The sequence below is a fragment of the Aphis gossypii genome, chromosome 3 (genome assembly GCF_020184175.1).
Source record: "Aphis gossypii isolate Hap1 chromosome 3, ASM2018417v2, whole genome shotgun sequence".
Classification (NCBI taxonomy): domain Eukaryota; kingdom Metazoa; phylum Arthropoda; class Insecta; order Hemiptera; family Aphididae; genus Aphis; species Aphis gossypii.
In genome coordinates, this window is record NC_065532.1 from 33,451,610 (window position 1) to 33,466,148 (window position 14,539).

General features: G+C 24.6%; 1 protein-coding gene and 1 long non-coding RNA gene across 3 annotated transcripts in view; both read right to left on the reverse strand.

Annotated features, from left to right (window-relative positions):
* Positions 1 to 14,539, reverse strand: part of LOC114118990 (zwei Ig domain protein zig-8-like) — a 221,587-nt gene that overhangs the window by 79,081 nt on the left and 127,967 nt on the right. The window lies entirely within an intron of this gene.
* LOC126550746 (uncharacterized) lies at positions 1,087 to 13,370 on the reverse strand. 2 transcript variants are annotated; one of them, XR_007604790.1, is made up of 7 exons: positions 11,270 to 13,370; positions 10,581 to 10,829; positions 8,580 to 8,710; positions 5,324 to 5,528; positions 4,927 to 5,245; positions 2,565 to 2,700; positions 1,087 to 2,463 (listed from the first exon to the last, which is right to left on the reverse strand). It is a non-coding gene; the product is annotated as an uncharacterized LOC126550746 (long non-coding RNA). The 2 variants fall into 2 exon arrangements; XR_007604789.1 differs by lacking the exon at positions 11,270 to 13,370 and having other exon boundaries at positions 10,581 to 11,092.

A 14,539-nucleotide genomic window follows, 5' to 3' on the forward strand; every position in this document is an offset into this window, starting at 1 on the left:
TTCATCTACTTTCTATTTTTACTGGAAATATAAATTACAAATTTATTATCGAGCACTTTAATCAAATTGAAAACTGCGGCGTAAACGTTGTTTCGGATAAAAGTAAAATAAAATGCTAACACGTGACATTCTTGTGGCTTTTCCCGATGACATTTCGACTGCGTATCGAACAGAAGAATAATGGAAACCGCACAGACAGGAAAATTAAATAATGGATTTTCCGTGAGTACTGAACAATGTGAATACATGTTTGTTGCTGGTCGGGTCTTTCACTTCGACTTCGGTGTTCTGTCGTTGTCCGTTGCATGCATTTGATATAAGCATCACCGATGGACTTTTAATGTTACTTCCGTCAAAAATTCTAACCAACACAACATTAATGTCAGATGCATTTTGAAATGAATATAACTTTTTCTGTGGTATATTTTATTTTATTTTACGATCACTTCACAAACCCACCCACTTAAAGTGGTATATCATTTTTAAAATACGCTGTCATGTTGTTCAAATTTGTTTTAACCGTTGGAAAAAAACTCGTATTTCAATGGATTTACATTAACTTATAAAAAATATCGTATGTAATAATATAATATATTCACGAGTTATACTTTTTAATCGCTTTGGGTAAATCAATGATTATTTATAATAACTTATTTTTAATATGAAATAATATATAATAATATCTGATGGTTAGGAATCACACCATTTATCATACATAAGAGTGTTAGTATACTATCAACTGCATTGGCATTTTTTTTTTTTTTTTTGATATCCTGTAAAATGTCTAATGCTGAGATTGACAGTGTTGCTTTTAAAATAATACGTTTTTATTGAGAGTAGTTGTGATTTTAAAATTATTAGTTCACAAATTAATACTTGTAGAAGTCATAGGTTGACGATTATTTCAATATATTATTGTAAATGTATACAAAGCAATTCAAAAGATAATATATTGTACTTTTAAAATATAATTCTTCGTTTGATATTACATTTAATCATTCGATAGGAAAATTAATATATTCTCGAATGTTCCTATAAAGATGTTTTTAATATTGCGTTTTTTATAAACAACAGCGCGCAATAAGAGACATTTTTTTGTGAGAGATAGTCCATTAGGAAATTTAATTAACTCTTGTGGATTATAGTCATTTTAATATGAATATCTTTCTTATTTGCACAATGTATTACAGTTAAACCGTTTTTGTGAATAGTAAGAAACAATTTAATTTAACAATTATAATTCAGTGCGAATTGCAAATTGACAAACGAAAATTCAATCGTTTAATGTAAACGATTTAAATTTAAAACTGTTTAACATGTAACGTTTAAATCGGTTTCACATAGGAATGATAATAAAATGTACGACAGAATTGTATAGCGTTTGTTAACGGCGAGCATTTTCTGACTTGCCGAATAAAACGGAAATCCGTTTAAAACAAACGTATTACTGGCTCGCGTGTGATTTTATGCTTTAGACGGATTTATCATTACAACAGCAGAGCAATTTTTCCCAACGTTATTGTTTATAAACTCCGTGAAAACGCAGAATGCCGATTAAACGAAACTCGTAACGATTTTAGTTACGTCCGAAACTAACAATTTTAATGATGTTTTCTATTATGATAATCTTGTCGTTCCGTTATATTATCGTCTTTGTATCATTTATGATGTTTGCATATTGATAATGTAGTTTGTTGTTGATTCAAGGAAAGATAACTGGCATTTCCGGACTATATAATCTTTGTAATCGGATTGTGGTTAAAATGTTACCGTTAGTATAGTCTGTGGAATAATTTATGTCCCATAGCTTTTATGTGTTGCAAGCTCTAGTCTTAATTCTAATTTGTCGGAAATAACAATACTTTAGACCCGTGTTTACCTTACATCCGTTGGATAAGTCGAATTTCTTAAAGGTCCAGTTCGTATTAAATATGACTATTTTATACGTACTACCTATTTAAATAGTATAGCGCATCATATTTCAATCAATCGATAGAAATCACATAGACATAATATGAATTGTTCAATAACTTTTACCAACAATATCTTTGATTCTCAAATGAAAATTATAAGTACCTATATATATATATATATATGTATATAATTGTTGTTATTTACACAGGATTCTCTATGTAATTTTTATAGGTAAATCCTATATACATATTATAAAAAATACTGCGTAAATAACAAAACTTAAATATATAATTTATCAAGAAATATATAATTTTTGATAAGCTCAAAAAGAGTTGTAAATCGTATAATATGGCCTGGCAGTCTTGAAATAACGTCAATTTTTATGGGCTAATTATAATAGAAATAACTTTTAGTGTCATAAATCATTGTTAATCTATTACTTTCAAATCGACGTTCATTGTCCAACATCAATATACATGTTACAATATTTGTATAGCTTTAGTTTGTGTTCATCAACTTTTCATGGATGATTTTGGCAGAAAATTGGATCTAATTGGTGATTTTAGAAGGTAGAAATTTAGAATTGTTACTATAATAATCGGGAAAAATTAAAAAAAAATATATAAACATCAATATTGTTATAAAAATACTTGTTTAATAACTTCAGTTTGACCGCCTTCGCTTACATCATCTTAATTTTTTTTTCTTTAAATGTCTTTAAAACATGTTTTCGCCCAGTTAAATAGTTTAACAATTTTATATGAAATTTCGTATAAATTGTTAAAACTGGAAATAAAAAAAAAAAAACGATTCGAGCGTAAATCCATAGTAATGTTTTATGCGAATTCTAAGATAGAATTTTAAAGAATTTAGTAAAATCACGAAAATAATATAATAATTGATTTGCTAAGAATTTCTAATATTTTTAATATTAATTTTATTTAAAATATAATTCAAGATTTATAAGCAAGTTGTTTTTATTAAAATTAAATTTTTCTTGTCGTTTTTCTAAAAATATTAAAAAATAATTTACCTACCGTAATAATAATTGTAAAATAAATAACTTTAATAACAATATATTTATATATTATATAAAAAAAAATATGAATACATATTACGTATATACGTTTTAGTTTTACAATACGTGTAAGTGAAGCACAACGAAGAGAAATAATTCTTGGATTATTGAAGAGATCATCCATTAATGGAATTTCGGATAGAGAAGAGTTTAATTTTTATTAAACTAATAATAAGCCGTAGACCCAATTACGTTTTAGACGCTTTAAAGGGTCACCTGGAATAGAGGTAGATGATATTTCAGTGACTAGAGGATTTCAGAGATTTAGAAGACTTTAGTGATACCGTTCACTCAAAGCTTAATCAATAGTATACGAGTGTAGTAAGTTGGTCTCGTTAGAAAAGAAAAAGAGAACGATTCGGATGATAATGTGTGTCACCACTATTGCTTGTAACGTGGTTCTATAAATTATTAAATTGTAAGTAACATTTGTATAAAGAATTAAATTATTGTGGACACCTTATAATTTTAATGTAAGCACTTTAATAAATATTTCAGAGTTATTAATTAAGTAAATTGTTATTCTATAAATACTATCTAATCGAAATAGATTTACTAAGTTCTAATTAATTTTAAGTGACACTCGTTAAACGTTTTATGATGTACATGAACAATCTATAAATTGTTGCTTATGCTTTTTCGCATATTATTAATGCTTGATAATAATGAAATGTATTAGTGTTGTTGGTTAAATAATATATATGACGTATAAAATGTATTATAATATCATGATTATTATACCATTGATATCGATGTATGTTCATTTTGTATAACTTCGAGCCTTTGAAATTTGAATCGTTCATACAAATCAGATAATTGAAAATTGCACTGTTCGTTTTTTTTGTATTTTAATTTTGATTAACCATGCAATAGTTGTTATATTATATGAGATATATATGTGCGTGTGTGTATTTAATTAACTGTTATACAATTGGCTTTTTTTTTTATTATTATTATTATTTGCACAAATATTTTTTCCTGGTCACAAAAATATAATTATTACTTATATTAGGTACCTACCAATATTTTAAATTATAATGAATGTATTTACACATTTTACTTCTTGTATATTACTATATTATGTACAAATATTATTCTTCAAAGTTATGAGAACAATATCTTAAATATTTTTATATGTTATTTTTAAATTGATAAAGTTTATACATTTATAACATACTATATTATTGGTACGATATACACGTTGTTACAGCAAAAAATATCCTCAATAAAATATCTACTGAAGTGAAACTTTATATCACTAATATTAATCAAATAACGTCTTTTTTTTCATAAGAATACATAAGTCGCCACACTATTGTATCTGTATTTTTATGGATTCCACTTTCCTTTTAATTTAAAATCTCTGGAAAAGTATCTAATTTAAAATTACATTATAACAGCAATGTAAATAAATTCATTTAAAATGATTTTCCAGATAAAAAGATTATGCGGTTTTCAATAATTTAGCGACGTTATAAATTGAATTAATATTTATGCATATTTTCAACCAACGAAGTACACACTTGAATTTAAATAATCAATGGGGAACAGAGGTCTGCCACCTATATCACGTATATTTAGCTGAATTCTAGATTGATTGTTTAGGCAGTTTTTTTTATTAATGTATTAATAATTATAATTAATAGTGCATAATTTTATACTAGTATTAGTGTGGGTATATTATTTTGAAAATTGTCACCATCTACCACCAACCGAAAAAAATTTAAAAAATCGGCTATTATAAGTAATATTATATAATATAGGTACCTAATATGATATTAAAAGTTTGAATCGTTTTGAAATATAATGTTCTGCCTTGTTTAGGTACAGTTCACATAGTGTTAGATTCAAATCATTACTCATGAGTTATAGGCTATAAGCTATTAATTACTAATAAAAAATGTATCTTTTTATAAACTTCCAATTGTACTCACAAGATCGTCCCGTAAAAAAAATTATAAATTATCAATTAAAATCCTGTTCATAGCTCAAAATAAAATTGTAGTAATCGTCGTTGAAAATCCATAATGGAACGACCTCACCACGTTTTTCCCAGACGTTTCTAAATGTGCGGACCTATGGCCATTTATTAGAGCTGCGCGAATGATTACTACATCTGATTTACGAAGACGAACGCGCCAGGAAACGGTTGTGATTTATGTTCTCATTAATACGTTTCGTTCATTCTCGGAGGAGTTTAAATTATAGTCCGGATGCTGCAGTATGTAGTAGGTACATAAAAAATCTGAGGTTCTAAAAAAAAAAATAATAATAATAATAATAGTAGTAATAATAATAATAATAAAAGGTCGAACGTGCAGTAATATTTACAGAATGGTACAGCAAGTTGTACGCGTTTAGGATAGAATATGTGATTATGGGGATGGTTAAAGACGATAAAACAATACTGTTTCGTGCCAATCTTATTCGTTATTTTCGATTAAACGCGTAAAAATTCGGACTGAATATGAAGATGACTGGATATATTTTACTTTATGCAATGGACTATTTAAATTTGTAGACCAATTGATGCAAACTAAAAATAAGGGATTATTATTAATGGTTTTATAAATTCTAACAAAGAAATTCATATCGGTAATTTATTGAACGTTTAATATTTCACTTGTTAAAATGTATTTGATGCAGTTTGTGTAACCTGTTATTAGTTTTTCCTTACACTAAATTAAATCTTTCTGGGAAAACAAACTCTAAATTTTTATAAAATATACATCACAGCATATCTAATTTATATGATGTACATTTTTTGCATAGTTATCGAATGATATGATGAATAGAAAATAAAAATTTAAAGTTTCAAAGTTATAAAAAAAACGAAAAAATCCATTGTTTTATTTCCCTTGAAGTCAAAAAGTTTATCGTGTTAACGGAATTTTTTATTCTAAAAATGGATCATAAAAATATAATTCACCAATTATTATAATTCTCATTAAATGGATTGGAATTTTATAGGAATCTAAAGGTACAAAATTAAGAATATTTTGCTTGAAAATTTGCGTTTATGAAAACAAATACTTTTAAAATTATCTTTAATAACAATAACAGTTAATTCAGACTCAATGTATATGGTAAACGGTAAAATCCATTTTTCGTTTTATTGATCACCAATATAATATGATTGAGCCTTCGTTTTGCGTATACGAGTATAACTACGTTGACGATTAGGTATTTAATAGTAAGCTGAAACCGATCCAAATTTATCCAAAGCAAAATTCACTTATTAAATGATAAAATATAAAAGCATGCCTACCAAACATAAGTTTTAATGTCACTTATGACTTGTATAATTATCAAATCCAAATAAAGCAACAGAATACATAAATACAATTCTAAAATATTGATCATCTTAAGATGACTTTATTCTTGTATGACCTATATAATTGTGTTTCAAATTATTAAGGTCTGTGATAATATCATATCAATATAGAAAAATAATTTTTGCAAAAACCACTGCAATTACACTTTACATTAGAAATAATGTTACCTATTCCTAAACAATATTAAATTTTTTAGCATGAATATATTTTTTAAAATGCATTTTATCATTGCTGTAATTTATAATTTTTTAAAATACAAAAATATTAATTTTAAAGTGAGATTTTACAATTTTGACGTGAGGTTAAAGATAAGCTCAATTTATAAATTATTTCTATTTTTTCAAGATTTAAAAAAAAAAATTTAAGTTGACATTGACATAGTACTAAAATAAATTAAGGTATCTAAGTCAAAATAGTAAACACGTGCTTTATATTTTATTTGTTCTTCTTAATGTGTATCTTAATAAACTATATGTGCAATAATGAGATTTTAAGACAATCCAGACATAATAAATTAAAAATACAAATTACACTTTTAACTTTTAAGTATAACTAAAACTAACAACTACCTATATTATACAATATAGTACCCAAATTCATAAAATATAAACTAACTTATATCTTGTCACTAAATCTCACACGATGCCATTTTTTTACAAATAAATTTTACATATATATTTATTTTTTATCATGGGCCTTAATAAACCGATAGGCTATGTATATAATGTACGTACCTATTACTTTTATACTGTTGTACATATGTAACTTTTTAGATTATTTAGTTTCAATTAAATTATCCGAGATAATTTTGTGCAAGAAATATAATCTTGATTATTGTACCTAGTACTTATTTAAATAAACTATATTTGTTGATATGTATTTTTTTAATAAATTGTTTTTTTAATACGATTTCACATGATAATAATATTACCTTTTTTATGAGTATGTGTCAAAACAATAATTTAAATTGAGATGTGTATTATTATTACTTGTCAGTTTTCTTAATATCTACCAAATATTAACTTTCTACACAACGCTATTTAAAATTAATTAAACTTTGGATTACATTTAAAATTAATTAATTTGTTCAGTACGTGAATCATGAGTACATGAATTTAAATTAAAAATTAAAAACTCAATATACAAAGTATAAAAAATCAAAATAATATTTATCCAATTTTATTTACGTATAATAGAATAATACGTTTTAAAAATATATATATTTCTTATATAGGTGCTTTGTATGAACTGAAACTTTTTTAGCTGAGATCAACATATTAAAATTATTATTTATAGAATTTTTTTTTCCGAAAATAAAATGATTGGTTTCATGTAATAAAAAATAATAATATGTATTGCTAAAATATTTTCAAGATATAAGTTACAAAGAACAAAATATTTTCTCCCGTTAGTGTATACAAGTTATTGTATGGTTTTGTATAATATGGAAAATTTCAAATTATTTTGGAAGCTGCTGGTTTACCGAATCTTTAATTCGTATAGTTTTCAATAAACGCCTTTAAAGATCGGATCGAACTGATTTTTTTTTTAAATGTAAGTTAACGTCATTATCATAATTTATTTCTGATTTTAATTTAACGAAGGTTTTTGCTAAGTTATTGTTTATTATTTTATTTTCAAAATGTCTGTAAAACTAGAATATTATCAATAATATTATCATTTACGTATTTTGTTGATACATATTAAGGATGTTTAGAAAATTTAAGTTACTTGTATTTCTAAAAATGTGGGTGATTAAATTTTAAATTTACATATGAACAAAAATCTTTTTAATGAATGATGAATAAATTCAAATGAAAATTTATTTTCAAATTGTTATTATTGAACAAATACTTTATTTGCCCACGCTCATTGTACCTATATGTTGTGAATTTAGTAACAAACACAGTAAAACTCATTTAGTTTATCAGAATTTAATGTTTATTATTAGACATAAACACTTTATATAAAGCTGCATAATTTTGTTATCTACATTCAATATTATACCATCTATGATATTAATTTAATTTAAAATCCATTAGGATTTTAGTCGTATTGGGAAAAAAATGCACCAAGATGAAATATTTTCATTTCTGCATTTTAAATCATTATTGGTTTCATTGATTGTGGTTACAATTTTCTTATATATGTGATTTATTTAATCTTACTTTAAGAAAGAACATTATTTATTAAAATTTAATGTTTTAGATTTTAATTTATCTCAATAAATAGCTAAATAATTGATTACTTACATGTACGTGAGCTTAATTATTATAGATTCTTTAAATAATGTCTATCAAAACTATACAACCATTCATTATAACTTATAATATTTTTGTGAAGAATTGACCATAGTTCTCACTTTCAGCACTTTACTCTTGACCTGATTAGTAAAATACATTTAATTCAGTAAATTACATTTTGAATAATTTTTCTGTGCAAGTATTTTGTTTTGACATATGATTAAATTATTTATGACAACTTAATGAGTACCTAATACTATACATAATATAACACTGTAAAATCATAATAAACACCACAAAATGTGTTTGTAGAAGGCATGTCGATGAAACGTAATTTAACTAGAAATACCACATCAATCATTAAAAAATATTCATTTATAATTTTAACAGCTGGATAGATTCGTTTGTTTACTCATCAAACAACCCATTAATTAATTTTAACTATAAATATTGAAATGTTGAATAAATATCAATATTATTGTTGTTATTATTATCTTAAAATCGTTGTATTATAAATAAGAACATAATATTATATAATGAATTTGTTTTTTATGCAAAAAATATAGTACATTTTAACAATCGTATAATATATTTATACCGTACATATTTGCATTTTTTTGATAACGCGTTTGATAAAATACATAATACATGATAAAAATTGTTAAAAAACTATTCTTAATTTATAATATAATATGTTTAACGAAAACAAATTTTATAGAACACATAATTTTAGCAAAAATAACGATTTTAATTTTTGAATGACAAAAATAATCTAATGATCTTTTGCTATACGATAATCATTTAAAATTATTTTTTAATTTAGTCGATGTGTAAAAAAAAAAAAATATATTGTCATCCATTTATATTTTATACTATGTTCTTATGTTTTATGGTTTTGATGTTATAATAATGTTGATTTTAGATAGGTAGTGACATTAAATATATTAAGGTGTAATAATGATATCCGTGAATTACCAATGTTAATGAGCATATTAAAGGTTACCTGAGGGTTTAAAGAACCCTTTAAACCGCTTAGTGGCAACGGGCCTTTGAACACATTAATGAACCATCGAGACATGTATACCAAGTTAATGTGAACCAGCATTTAGAAGATATAATATGTTGAATTTATACTAAGTTTTGTATAATTGTTTGGGTGGATATTTATTATAGTGTTGGAAAACATCCAAAACAGACAAGTAAACAATATGTAAGTTTTAGTCAATATAAAGTAACACTGAAACCCTAATATCTCTGTATCTAGTATGTCTGTATAAATTGCTGATATTAAACTTAATAATAATATCATTATGATTTTTATTATAAGCATAAATAACAAAATAAAATCAAGATAGTGCAAAAAAAAAAAAAAAATAAATGGAACATTTTTTTGTGGATATAATTTAAAATAATAATATATTTGATATTTGAATATTTTTTAGAATTTTATCGTATCATAAATAAGTAAAAAAAATCTTATTATTTTTCTTGAAAATGAAAATAACTTAGGTAAACCGTATACCTTTAATATTAAAAAAAAAAATGTATCATTTGTTGAAGCTATATAAGAATATTATGATTATGTATATTGTTCTATCAAGAATAATACCTACCTTAGTTATCTATAAATAATGTTATTAATATTACGTAAAAAATACGTAATTTAGCATTTTTTTTTTTAATTGTTCATATGATAAATTATGTTATACATTGATAAGAAGATTTGAGACATTATATTATCGACTATTTTACAGTTCACAATTTTATCTAATAGTCTATTCTGACAAACGGGTTCCGTGGAGATGTATTGCTTTGAATATCGTTAATAATGGTTTAACAATGTTCCATTGTTAAAACGCAAGACCATTTACAATCTCTAAAAAAAAAATGTGCACCGAGAGCTCATCTGATTCAAATAATGTTAATAATAATACCATTATAAACATTTAAACTTTCTCAAATAATGAAAAAAAAAATTACAAAAACTACAAAATTAAACTAAGAACTCACTGGTAGAAGTCTTCTAAACCACGTCTTACTCAGTATCGCTGATCCGTTTTGGTTTTAAGTTTGAATAGAATCGTTAATATTCATGCCTGATAAAATAAAATAGAAACGCTCCTTGATAGGTTTTCTTTTGAAGTGAAGAACTGTGTGTACCTACTCTGTTACTGTTGATATACCGTTTCGGTTCATAATCATTGCATTGAGTTTCAATAAGAAAATTTGTTTCTTAGTTACTTAAGATTGAACCCTCGACTGAAATTTGAAAGGCTATCAATTGAAGTCAGGTATAAGAGAAAAAAACCGATAAAGGAAAAAAAAAACGGAAGCTTAAATGCTTTTTACAATTTACGTATTTAATAGCAATAGCTTTATATTTGATTAGACACAGTGAGTTTTTTATATTATTTTTAAAAATATAAATAAATCATTAATTCATCATTTATAAGTAAAATAAAGAAGGTTTATATACAATTTTTTTTTTTTTTTTTGAAATCATATAATACAGTTATTTAGAACCAAACATAATTAGTATAAGTATGATTTGTTTAATTATGTATTATTAATGTTAATGTTAAGATTTAATCTTATAAAAAATAAAACGTTTTAAGCATTTTTGTACTGGTTGATTTTTTACAAAGATAAACATATATTTTAATTTAAGTTAAAATCAGTTACGTGTATTAATTAGTTACCGTATTAAGTAGTTTAAACAACGCGTTAACAATGAAAGATAAACAGTTCATATAATATTATATTTTAACATTATTTTATTTATTTATTTATTTTTTTTTTGAAAGGAAAGACTAAGTTAAGTTAGGTAGTTAGACCAAGTTCAAAGACGTAAACATTCCTTGTGTACTTCGCTCATTGTTGTAAAATGCATTTTGTTTTATTTATTATCTGACATATACGACCTGTATGAAATAAAATGGATAGTATTGTTTCTTGGGTTTTTGTTTCGTATGTATGATGAATGCATATTAACCAAATAATAAATACTATATAGATATATTTATATTGTGTAATGTAACTATGCATTCTACATCACTATTTTATTATTAATACATGATATTTGAAAAATATGACTTATTGAGATGATTGAGCCACAAATTCATTCTTCCACATTAGTTTGAAAATGATGCAGATATACATTGTTTATTATTTTTATTTTTAACATCATAAACACGGAATTTGACGCATTGGGCATTTAAAACAAGTCGGTTGATAACTGCTAAGTGTCAGTTGTTATCACAATATAATTATATTGTAAGTTCTAGAAAAATAATATAATATTTATATGCATTTATTTGTTAGTTTATATTTTGAAATTTAAAGTATTTAAACATTTCTGAGAAACTTAGATCGAGTTCTATAAGTTAAATGTACGGAATTTACTTTACTCGAGAGGCTTACATTACACCTGAGATCTTAAAAATTGCTCACATTTCACGTATTCAAAATGATTTCTACTCATTTTAATACACTTAAATACATTTTAATGTGTTTGTAGAACGTACGATGGTAAAATGTCTATCTACTTGATGACTACACCATATTTTAAACAACGGAATTGTATTTCGTTAAATGATGTTGAACGCATATATTCTACTTTTGAAATACACTGTTGTGTTATAAATCAAAAATATTTTAATTCTATTTTCTCGAAAAACAAAAGTTAAAATGACGAACACTTTTGTTGTAGCATTAATAATATTTGTTTAGTGTACTATAGTTGCAAACAATGGACGACCAAAAAATGTTTGAAAATCTTAAGTATTCGTGTACTGCGCCAACAGATTCTCTATATGGTCGTGACAGTGTTTGCTTGCAAGTTTGACATTATAGTTGTGGTTTTAAGACACGTCCGTCTCCCGACACGTTGTGTGTTAGTATGGTGGGTGATGGAGGTCAACCACACGAAATGTTTGGACAGTTCAAACCTATTTCTCATGATTTCCAACATATGATTTAACGCATATTATGTTCTTCAATAATTCGCAGAGTTCTTTTGTCAACGGTCATATTATATACATATTATATGCCTCATATATTATTGGACACCTATTTATAATAATTATTTTATTCACAATTTCCATAAATTTGATTAATAAATAACTATACATTTTTTTTTTTTTATTATTATTATCGAGAAAGTATGAATTTTCTCATTTCCTCAATGTAAAACGAAATAAAACACCTATGGAAAAACCTCTCACTTTTCTATTCCACCTGCAACTATTCTTTACTTTTAGTTGACACCGAACTTTATGGTTCACTTTAACCGAATTTCAAACTATTTAAATACCATCACTTTGGACTGCTAGCAAATATTGCTATGGTGGTGACACGCATTCCTGAATGAACGGTAAACGGTATCCGTGTAAAAACCAGAGGGTTGTCGATATTTTTTCCAATCACTCAGGAATGTCGAAACGATGTTGGTTAGGGTGATGACGTATAATGAAACTGGAAATTATTATTAATGCTGAATCATAATTGAAATTCAGTAGATACGTCTTTTGTGCAATAAAGAATTGCCTGAATTTTAATGAATACTTCAAACCTCCAAACTAATTCATACCTACACTTATATATTTTCCATTATAATCGTATTGTTCGGGTAAAATACGTTATCTTATTTATTTATTTATTTGATAAACGCATCAAGCTTAGCACTTCCTCAATTTTTTTTCATAATATAGAACCAATTTTAATACAAATTACCTAGGTACTTTAATATTTTCTTATGGTAGAACTTTTTTGATGCTTGATTGCGAATTTTTAATTCATATATAAGTCGTTTAGTTAAAAATTCAATCGAAGTAATGTTGCAATTGTAACTTTGAAGTTCCAAGTTGGAACTATAATTATGTCAAATAAATAGAAAATGTTTAGAGTCATAAATCATTATATAGCTGATAAAAATGTAATTTTTCTTTATAGAAATATCATGCGAAAATAATTTTACTTCATCATAATTATACAAAATATATTATACATATATGATTTTTAACGTGATCTAATATTATATTATTATTCACGGATATAAGTACTTATCAATTGTTCCCTAGTTTAAATTAGTTTTATAAAATACAAAATTAGATACTTTATAGATATATTTAATAATTTCGTATTTCCATGACATATTTTGTATAGTTATGGAACTTCTGAAACCATTCAGTCAAATGTATACAATCATTTAAATTTAATATCTTCTAGTAACTACTTATATCGTTATCAAGAAACAAAATAGAAAAAAAAATGTTTTATTAATCCAATTTCGTATTTGTGATTTTAAATTTCATTTAGTTTTTTTTACATGTAATTTTATAATTTTGAAAGATAATGTTTATATTATTACGTATAACACTATATTCTAATAAAAATATCGATGATTTGTATTTAAATAAAAATTATTGGATAAAAAAATAAATATACGATAGATATTTTTAGAGTATGTACTTAACATGTATTGTTTCTACAGTGACTATTTAGCTGAAAAAAAAATTAAAAATTAAAATACTAACTATCGGTTTAAAATTTATATTCATATTATAGATGTTTGCGTTGTATATTATATAATAACCATGCTATAAAATATTAACCTACACAACATTATTAAATAAGCAATGACACATAATATCGTTATATTAGACAATAAAATCTTTAGTTGTAGAATTGGGTTATGAAACTTATGTTGGTTAATGAATGTGACATTTTTGAAAACTACAACTATTTTTGGTTCAAAAAGTTTAACAAACAATTTAGACAAAATGCTTAGATGACAAATGTTACAATTGAGAACGTTTACAAGATATGTATTCAAACAAAATAAGTTTTCAAAAAATTTGACTAAAAAGGTATATTTATAAAAGGGTAAATAAAAAAAAATTCTATGGTAAAAATTCTTGGAGAAATTTAGATTAAACCACAACTAATCTCTTATTTATATTTACATTTAA